The sequence below is a fragment of the Miscanthus floridulus genome, chromosome 17, assembly GCF_019320115.1.
Source record: "Miscanthus floridulus cultivar M001 chromosome 17, ASM1932011v1, whole genome shotgun sequence".
Classification (NCBI taxonomy): Eukaryota; Viridiplantae; Streptophyta; class Magnoliopsida; order Poales; family Poaceae; genus Miscanthus; species Miscanthus floridulus.
Window position 1 is genome coordinate 105373273 of NC_089596.1, and position 10505 is coordinate 105383777.

Below are 10505 nucleotides of genomic sequence, written 5' to 3' on the forward strand. Positions count from 1 at the left end.
AGGTTCCGGATGGCAGACCCCGTACGACCATTGCGTCTCGGCACCATGGTATGGTTCGAGGAGCCTAGAGTTCATGTCTCTAGGGCATGAGTACGACATGGTACTCCTCGCTCCTCGAGCCCCACCGTCCGACGATGAAGTTACGCACCGGCAGCCCAGGCGCAGGCGGCGCCCGGGCGGCCGCTCTCGCCGCGCTCGCCAGGCACGACGCGAGCAAGGCCACCCCGACGCTACGCGAACCCGGGGCGGCACGCCACTCCCCGCCGATATCCCACGACCAGCTGTTGGTACGGGGTCCCTGGCTGGGGACCTGTCTGGCCTGAGCTTGGACAAAGGAAAATCACCGGTGGCTCGCGGCGATGCCCAGTCGTCAAGCTCGCTCCACCACTCCCTGAAGAACCGACCCCGGCGGAGCAGAATCTGGCGACGGCACCATCCCCATACCCCTTTGGGTTGAGAAATGCCGCCGCTTCTTACGCCTACGCATACGCTGCCGCTCACGAGGATCCCTCAGAGCGCTGCCAGTGCTTCGGTCTCGACCTAAGCACCCACGCCGACTCCTCGGATGAGGACGAGGCATGGCCCGGAGTGGGATTTCTCTGGGCTCCACGACTCTGGGGCTTTGCGCCAGTTCTTGGCCGCAAGCGACTACTGCTTTGGTTACTTCGACTCCAACGACGAAGGCACTTACGATCCCACTCGCGAGTGTTTCCACGTCGGGCTCAGGATGCCGAGGGCAGGCGAAGAGGACGAGGCGGCAGGTAGCCGCTCCTCGCTTCACCCAGGGGCGGGCGTCGCCACACCCCCACGCATTGCCCTGCCGGCCACACGAAATGAGAACGTCGCTCTTGCACGATCCTCAGCGCCCAGAACCTAGAGCAGCTCCATGAGCTCCAGGCCAAGGTCGAACAAGACCAACTCCTTCTGCAGTAGCTTTCGAGACTCTCTCGAACAAGAACAGCAAGGCCACGGCGAAGGCGGAGGAGCCCAACGGAGGGCCCGCGATGTGCATCACCGCATCCACGACGACGAAGGGAGTGAGCAACCCCCAATCTTCAATCGCGCTAGCCAGAACGTCGCGGCTGCGGCAATGCTGGTCCGCGCAATGCCTGAGCCTTCTACCACGGAGGGGCGGCGGGTCCGCGGCGAGCTCCGCGATCTCCTAGAGACCGCTGCGGTTCAGCAGGCCGAGAGTTCCTGCCTCCCGACGGCACGGGGGCGCCTCGAACCTGCCCACAGGTGCCGCCTCGGCAGGAGAGGGAAGCCCTCGGCTCGTCCCGAGCCCGACCGAGCGCCAATAGCCCACTAGGGTCCCCATGCTTCTGGACCGCCTCGGCAATCGACACGAGGTGCAGGGAGACCATGAGGTGGTCAGCAGGCGACGACGCCACGACAACGAGGGGCCCGCTCGGGGCTACCACCCACACCGAGGCGGTCGCTACGACAGCGGGGAGGACCGCAGTCCTTCCCCTGAACCGCCAGGCCCTCGGGTCTTCAGCAGAGCCATCCGCGCTGCTCTTTTTCCCACCCGGTTCCGGCAGCCGGCCAATCTCGCGAGGTACAGCGGCGAGACCAACCCGGAGCTCTGGCTTGCCGATTACCGCCTGGCCTGCCAGCTGGGTGGCATGGACGATGACCTGCTCATCATCCGCAATCTCCCCTTGCTCCTGTCGGACTCGGCGCGAGCCTGGCTCGAGCACCTTCCTCCCTCGCAAATCCACGACTGGCGCGACTTGGTTAGGATCTTCGTTGGGAACTTCCAGGGCACATACGTGCGCCCTGGGAACTCCTGGGACCTTAAGAACTATCGCCAGAAGCCGGACGAGTCTCTCCGAGACTTCATCCGACGCTTCTCCAAACAGTGCACCGAGTTGCCCAGCGTCGGCGATTCGGAGATCGTCCAAGCTTTCCTCTCCGGCACCACTTGTCGGGACTTGGTCCGAGAGTTAGGTCGGAATGTGCCGCGCTCTACTGCCGCACTTCTCGATATTGCCACCAGCTTCGCCTCGGGTGAAGAGGCTGTTGGAGCCATCTTCCCCGACACCGACACCAAGGGTAAGCGGAGGGACGAGGCCCCTGAGGCCTCAGCCTCCCACCTCCCTAAGAGAAAGAAAAAGGGGAGCCTAGGGAAGCAGGAGGTCCTTGGAGGCTGATCTGGTCACAGCCGCGGAACGCAAGAACCCCCGAGGCTTCAAAGGCCCCAGGCCCTTCGACGACATGCTCAAGAAACCCTACCCCTACCACCAGGGCTCGGTCAAGCATGCTCTCGAGGATTGCACCATGCTGCGGCGTTACTACGCCAAGCTCGGGCTCCCCGACGACGACACCAAGCAGAAGGGCGCCGGCGGCCGGGACGAAGACAAGGATGATGGGTTCCCCGAGGTACGCAACGCCTTCATGATCTTCGGTGGGCCCTCGGCCTGCCTTACGGCACGGCAGCGCAAGAGGGAATGCCAAGAAGTCTTCTCGGTCAAGGTGGCCACCCCCCTAGTACCTCGACTGGTCTCGAGAGGCGATCACCTTCGATCGAGATGACCACCCTGACCATATTCCGAATCTCGGGCAGTACCCACTGGTCGTCGACCCGATCATTGGCAACACCCGACTCTCCAAAGTATTGATGGACGGAGGCAGCGGCCTCAACATCCTCTACGCCAACACCCTAGAGCTCTTGGAGATCGACCGGTCGAGGCTCCGAGGCGACATCGCACCCTTCCACGGCATCGTGCCAGGGAAGCGCACGCGACCCCTCGGGCGCATCGACCTTCCTGTCTGCTTCGGCACCCCCTCCAACTACCACAAGGAAGTCCTCACCTTCGAGGTCGTCGGGTTCGGGGGAGCCTACCACGCCATTCTGGGGCGGCCTGTGCTACGCCAAGTTCATGGCAGTGCCCAACTATACCTACCTCAAGCTCAAGATGCCAGGCCCTAGTGGTGTCATCACGATCGAGTCCACGTACGAACATGCATACGACTGCGACGTCGAGTGCATCGAGTACGCCGAGGCTCTTGCGGAGGCCGAGACCCTCATCGCCCACCTCGACCAACTCAGTGGCGAGGTGCCTGACTCCAAGCATCATGCGGGGGCATTCGAGCCCGCTGAAACCATCAAACTCATCCCTGTCGACCCCTGCCTGCCCCGACGACCGAGCGCTGAGGGTCAGCGCCACCCTCGACATCAAATAGGAAGCCGTGCTCGTCGACTTTCTCCGTGTGAACGCTGACATATTCGCATGGAGTCCCTCGGACATGCCGGGCATACCAAGGGAGGTCGCCGAGCATGCCCTGGACATCTGGGCTGGATCTAGACCGGCGAGGCAACGCCTGCGCCGCTTCGACGAGGAAAAGCGTAGGGCCATCGGTGAGGAGATACAGAAACTCTTGGCGGACCGGGTTCATCAAAGAAGTGTCCCACCCAGAGTGGTTGGCTAACCCCGTGTTGGTCAAGAAGAAAAATGGGAAATGGAGAATGTGTGTAGACTACACCAGTTTGAACAAAGCCTGTCCAAAGGTCCCCTTCCCATTACCTTGAATCGATCAAATCGTTGACTCCACCGCAGGGTGCGAGACCCTGTCTTTCCTCGATGCGTATTCTAGGTTACCATCAGATCAAGATGAAAGAGCTCCGACCAGCTCGTGACTTCTTTCATCACACCATTCGGCATGTACTGCTACGTCACGATGCCCTTCGGCCTCAGAAACGCAGGTGCCACGTACCAACGATGCATGACCCAGGTCTTTGGCGACAACATTGGGCGGACCATCGAGGCCTACATAGACGACATCATGGTCAAGACTAGGAAGGCCGAGGGTCTCATCGATGACTTAAGGATAACCTTCAAATGCCTTAGGGAGAAGGGCATCAAACTCAATCCCGAGAAGTGTGTGTTCGGGGTCCCCCGAGGCATGCTCTTGGGATTCATAGTCTCGGAACGCGGCATTGAAGCCAACCCAGAGAAGGTCTCGGCCATAACCAGCATGGGACCAATCAAAGACCTCAAGGGAGTGCAGAGGGTCATGGGATGCCTTGCGGCCCTGAGCCGCTTCATCTCGCGCCTCGACGAAAAAGGTTTGCCCCTGTACCGACTCTTGAGAAAGTCCGAGCGTTTTTCTTGGACCCCCGAGGCCGAGGAAGCCCTCGATAGACTCAAGAGCCTGCTCACCAATCCTCCCGTCCTGATACCCCCGGCCATGGACGAGGTCCTCCTACTCTACGTCGCCGCAACAACCCAAGTGGTCAGCGTCGCCGTAGTGGTAGAGAGGCAGGAAGAAGGGCATACTCTACCCACCCAACGACCTATTTATTTCATCAGCGAGGTGCTCTCCGAGACCAAAGCACGCTACCCCCACATCCAGAAACTGGTCTACGCCGTGGTCCTGGCCCGGCGCAAACTGCGCCACTACTTCGAGTCGCACCCAGTGACTGTGGTATCATCCTTCCCCCTGGGCGAGATAGTTCATAACCGGGAGGCCTCGGGCAGGATAGCCAAGTGGGCTGTCGAGCTTATGGGGAAACCTTGACCTTTGCGCCTCGAAAAGCTGATCAAGTCTCAGGTCTTGGCCGATTTCGTGGCTGAATGGACAGATACCCAACTGCCACCTGCTCAAATTCAGACGGAGTGCTGGACCCTGTACTTTGATGGATCCCTGATGAAGACCGGGGTAGGCAGCGGGTCTGCTCTTCATTTTGCCCCTCGGAGTACACATGCGCTACATGGTGCGGCTCCACTTTGCCGCCTCCAACAACGTGGCCAAATACGAGGCCCTCATCAATGGCTTACAAGTCACCATCGAGCTTGGGGCACGGCGCCTCGATGTCCGAGGCGACTCGCGGCTCGTCATAGATTAAGTGATGAAGGAGTCAAACTGCCTCGACCCCAAAATGGAGGCTTACTGCAAGATGGTACGATGCCTAGAAGACAAGTTCAACGGTCTCGAACTAAATCACGTCGTGCGGAAATACAACGAGGCCGCCGACGAGCTGGCAAAGATGGCCTCGGCGCGAGCCCCGGTCCCCCCGAACGTCTTCGCCAGAGACCTCCACAAACCTTCCATCGGCTGCACCTCAACAACAGAGGAGGGCCCACTTGTGGAGCCCATGGCGAAGCCCGACACCCCCTCTGCTGCCGAGACCCCCTCGACCAAGCCCGAGGTCATGGAAGTCAATGCCGAGCCTCCGCAGACTGATTAGAACGCGGATTGGCGAGTCCCGTTCCTCAATTGGCTTGATCGAGGGGAGCTTCTTGACAACAGAACTGAGGCGCGACGGCTTGCGCGCCGAGCCAAGACCTACGCCCTCTACAATGACAAATTGTACAGATGAAGTCCCTCAGGTGTCCTCCAACGGTGTATCAGTACTGAGGCGGGCCAAGCCCTACTTTGGGACTTACACGCAGGCGCTTGCGGGCACCATGCGGCGCCTCGGACGCTCGTAGGGAACGCTTTCCGCCAAGGATTCTACTGGCCAACGGTGGTCACCGATGCTACCAAGCTAGTACGTTCCTACAAAGGATGCCAGTACTATACTCGCCAGACACATCTCCCGGCCCTGGCCCTGCAAACCATCCCCATCACATGGCCGTTCGCCGTGTGGGGGCTCGACATGGTCGGGCCTCTGCAAAAGGCCCCCGAGGGCTACACCCATCTACTGGTATCAATCGATAAGTTCTCCAAATGGATCGAGGCTCGTCCGATCAATCGAATCAAATCCGAGCAGGTGGTGCTGTTCTTCACTGACATTATCCACAGGTTTGAGGTCCCCAACACCATCATCACCGACAACGGGATGCAGTTCACCAGCAAAAAGTTCCTGACGTTTTGCGACGACCACCACATCCGTGTGGCCTGGTCGGCCGTAGGACACCCAAGGACCAACGGCCAAGTAGAGCGTGCCAACGGCATGATTCTACAAGGCCTCAAGCCAAGGATTCACAACCGGTTGAAAAAGTTTGGCAAGAAATGGCTCGCCGAACTCCCATCGGTCATCTGGAGCCTAAGGAACACTCCAAGCCAAGCCACGAGATTCACGCCTTTCTTCCTAGTCTATGGGGCCGAGGCCATCCTCCCCACCGACCTGGAATATGGTTCCCCGAGGCTGCAAGCCTATAACGAACAAAGCAACCGCACCACCCGAGAGGATGCCCTCGATCAGCTAGAGGAAGCCCGAGATGTCGCGCTACTACACTCGGCCAAGTATCAGCAGAGCCTACGGCGCTATCAGGCCCGACGTGTCTGAGGCCGAGACCTGAAGGTAGGTGACCTGGTGTTGAGGCTAGCACAGAGCAACAAGGGTCGCCACAAGCTGACCCCGCCATGGGAAGGGCCGTACATCATTGCCCAAGTACTGAAGCTCGGGACCTACAAGCTGGCCAACGAGAAGGGCGAAATCTTCACCAACGCTTGGAACATAGAACAGCTACGTCGCTTTTATCCCTAAATTTCCAAGCATTGTATATGTCGTTTCTCGAAATACAATTAAAAAGCGTTCTTTAGTTGGTCTTATTTTTCGAGAAACCCCCTGAGCCCACCGTAGGTCTCGGTAGTACAATAAACACGACAAGGGAGACTCAGCTCTGTCTTAGCAGAACCAAGCCTCCCTCGGGGGCTAGACAGGGGACTCCCCCTAGGTCCCACGCACCATTCTTTAAGTTGCTTTTCGCAAAAATTCCTACGCCAAGACTCTAGCAGGCTCTGACGAATCATTTGTCTTCACCTCTCGCCGGCATTTGTCTTCTAGATCAAGGTTCAGGGCCTTCAGCACCGGCAGATGGTAGGGGGGCACCACCTCCTCTTCGAAGAGCGTCGCCAGCGCCGCGCCAGGGCCTTCGGCCGCCTCCATCAGCTTCGCGACCGCCGCGTTGGCCTCCTCGTCATCATCAGGCAGAATGTAGCCATCACTGATGGCTGGGAGGTCGACGCCAAGGTAGTGAGAGGAGATGACGGCCATCGCTTGCTTGACACCCATGTGCAACGCCCCTCAGAGTCGCTCGCGCACCTGGCTGCTCAGCGCAATCAAGCGACTCCCAAGGGAGCTGCCTGACTAAACCCCCTTGACCTCCAAGGCCTCGCAGGCGGAAAGGGCGGCATGTTTCAGCGCCTCGTGCTCCTCGATCTCGGTGTTGAGCACTGTCTGCACCGCGCTGGAAGCCTCGGCGGCACGAGCGAACTCCGCCTCTGACTCTGCACCGCGGAAAATGTAATAAGGTCGAGCCAGAGAAAAAAACAACCTAAGTTAGGGACGGAAGCCCACGGAACTCACCCTTGGCCTTCAGCTCCCAGCGTCGGGTCTCGGCCTGATAGGCCTCGGCCTTCTCCTTCAACCGCTGGGCCTCGACCCAAGAGGCCTCGGCTGCCCTGGAAGCTTCACTCCCCAGTTCTACGTCATACAAGGAAGTTAGGAAGCGAACATAAGGAGAAGAAAACAAAACAAGGGGACTCAAACTCACCCTCGACCGTCCCCCTCAAAACCATAGCCTCGATTTGCGAGGCCTCAACCACAGCAAGGGCCTCGTTCAGAGCGCCTTTGGTCAGCCGGTGCGCACTCTCCTCTGCCCCCAGCTGCCTGGCGAGGGCCTTGCCCGAGGCCATCGCTTCTTTAGCCCGGGATCTGAAGGCATCCCGATCGCTGATGGCGCGGGTAAGCTCCTCCTCTAGCTCCTTGATCCACGCCGCCAAGGGGGCAAGCTGCGTCTGGGCTGTGGCCACCTCGACCTTTGTGTCGGCACAGCGAAGGCGGAGGTCCTCCACCTTTGCGCTTCGTGCTGACAGAAGCTCATTAGCATCGGCAAGAAGGCCCCTCTGCCGCTAAACTGGTCCCAGATTCCCCTCTCCCGCCGGAGGAAGACCGACTTCCCGAGGGACCAGGTCTCGAGCTCCTGAGGAGGCAGAGCAGAGGTCGTCGATTGCAACAAAACCGAGAAAAGAACAACGTCACGCGAGAAAGGAAAACACAAACCTGGGCGACTCCGGGTAGTTCGTTGGCCACCACGGACAGCGTTGTCCGTAGCGACCGCTCCACCAGCTCGCGGTACTGCTCGAAGGTACTCCAGCGCCCGCCCTCGGCCGTATCCTCGAGGGTGAATAGAGGCTCCCCCTCAGGGTCGTCTCGGCTCTGCCACAGTACCCACGGGTGATCCCACCCGTGGGGCTCGGGTCACACCCGCATGAGGGCCGAGCTTCCCTCACCCAAGAGCAGCGCCAGCTGCTCCATGGCATCGGTCTCCTCAGCACCGACCACCTCCCGCGCCCAGGAGGTATTGCCGGAGGAGATCGGATAGACCTCCGTCTCCCGGGCGCTCTCCCGCAACAACGGCGGGCCCTGAGCCAAGGGCACGGCCGAGGCCTCCGCCGCCTGCATCTCCGCCTCCTGCATAGATGGCCTCGCCGCCATCACGATGGCCATAGTGACCTCGGGGGCTCCGTCCTCTGCAATCATGGCCTTGGCGGTCTCGGGGGCTCCGGCCTCCACCATTGTGGCCTCGGCAGACGCAGAAGCGCCGACCGCGGACACCACGGTCTCGGCGGTCATAGGCGCCGAGGCCTCCATCGCCTCAGCCTCAGAGGCCCTAGGAGCCTCGGCAACAAAGGGCACGACGGCTCCATCCGACCGTGTAGGGGCCGCCTTGGCAACCCCTCCTTGGGCGGCCGACTCCTTTGGGTCGACCCTCGCCGACACCGCGCCACGTTGGATGGCGGCTTGTGCCTCCACCACCCAGTGGGCGGAGGAGCCGGGGCTCGCCTTAAGCGCCTTGAGGGGCGCCAAGGGAAGGTCATCTGCAGGCCGCTTCCGACTAAAGAAACTTAACCTACAGGGTCAGCGCGAGACCAAAAAAGCAAACGGAAGACACTATGACCCTGCCAAAAATGCACTTACTTAGAACGGGGCGGCCCCCGCTTCGCCACAATAAACCTCATCTGCAACGGCGGAGGCGGCGGCAGTGGCGTCGCATCCGTATCCATCGGCGCCGGTCGGTCCTCAGCGGACCCCGGCGCCCCCTCGGTCCTCTGCGGGGGCGGTGGTGTTGCCTCCACCGCCACCTGCTCCGCCACGGCCGCCGAGCCTACCGGGCTGACGGCGCGTTTGCCTAACACCCGCGCCTCGGGCGTATCAGCCTCGGCCCCGGAGCGGGCAACCGCCAGCCCCGGGTCCACTTCTCCTCCCCTTCCCAGGGGTGCCGGCTGCTTGCCGACGCCCCGGGCGCCACCTCCATGACATTAGGAAGGTGGTCTAGGGGACCTCGCCCTCCCTCGCCCTTGTCGTTCCCGTCCGAGGCCTCCGTCGACAACGACGTCGACGGGGATTCCTCCAACGGGAGACCATCCTTCCATTGCTGACGGCGGCGCTTATCCAATGCCTCGCGCGCAAGGATGTGCTTCGTGCGTTTCGCCGCCTTAGCGTCCTTTCGCTACTTCTGCGCGTCGGCGTGAGCGCGGTTGATCGCCCGCTGCCCCGCGTCCTCGGGAACGGGCGGCGGGGAGGAGCGCACGTCCCTCATCCCCTGAAGGAACGACAAACGTGTATAAGGAAACAAGGGATAAAGGGAGATTGAGGAGGCTCAGAGGCCACAGTGGCACTCGACTTACTAGCGAAAGGAACCCCCGCGACGGTCGCATCGCGAAGGGGGTCAGGTTGCCGCCCTTCAACTTCGCATCTACCGTCTCCCCCATCCGACGGTGAATTTCCTCGTTGGAGAGGGCGGAGGAAGACATCCGGGTGCCTTCAACGGGCTCACCCAGCCTCATCTCGAACAGCCGCCGCCGTCGAGCCATCAGCGGCAGCACCCTCCGACGGTGGAAGGCGGCCACAACCACAGCGACCGTGAGGCCATGGCTCCGCAGCCTCGCCAGCCCCTCCAGGAGCGGCTCTAGCTTGGGCTGGTCGACCTTCAGGACGCCCCACTTCCATTTCTCCGGGCAACTCCCCACAATCCGCCCAGTATAAGGGGGAAGTCCTCCGTCGTCATTGCAGAGGTAAAACCAACTCGTGTACCACCGGCGGTTGGAGGACGCGAGTTGGGCCGGGATGTAGAGGTGCAGGCAGTCCTGATGCACTTGGAGAGTGCAGCCTCTGGCCCTCGATGCCTTCCTCTTACCCGACGTGCTCGTCGGCTTGGTAGTATGCCCCACCTGGAACAGGTGGAGCCACAAATCCCAAAGGGGAGCGATCCCCAAACACCCCTCGCAGACGGCAACAAAGATAGCCACCTGAGCGATGGAGTTGGGATTAAAATTGTGGAGCTCCACGCCATAGTAGTGCAGGAGCGCCCGCATGAACTGGTCTGCCAGGACACCGAGGCCGCGCTCGTGGAAGGAGACGAAGCTCACGACGTAGCCATCGCAGGGCCTCGGCTCCGGCTCACCGTACGGAGCAATCCACTCCAGCCTACTAGGGTCTATCACCGGGCGGAGGAGTCCACCATCGACAAGCGACTGGAGCATCTCCTCGGTGACATCCGATGGATCCCAAGGGTCCACCTCGACAACGACGACATTGCCGGCCATGGGTG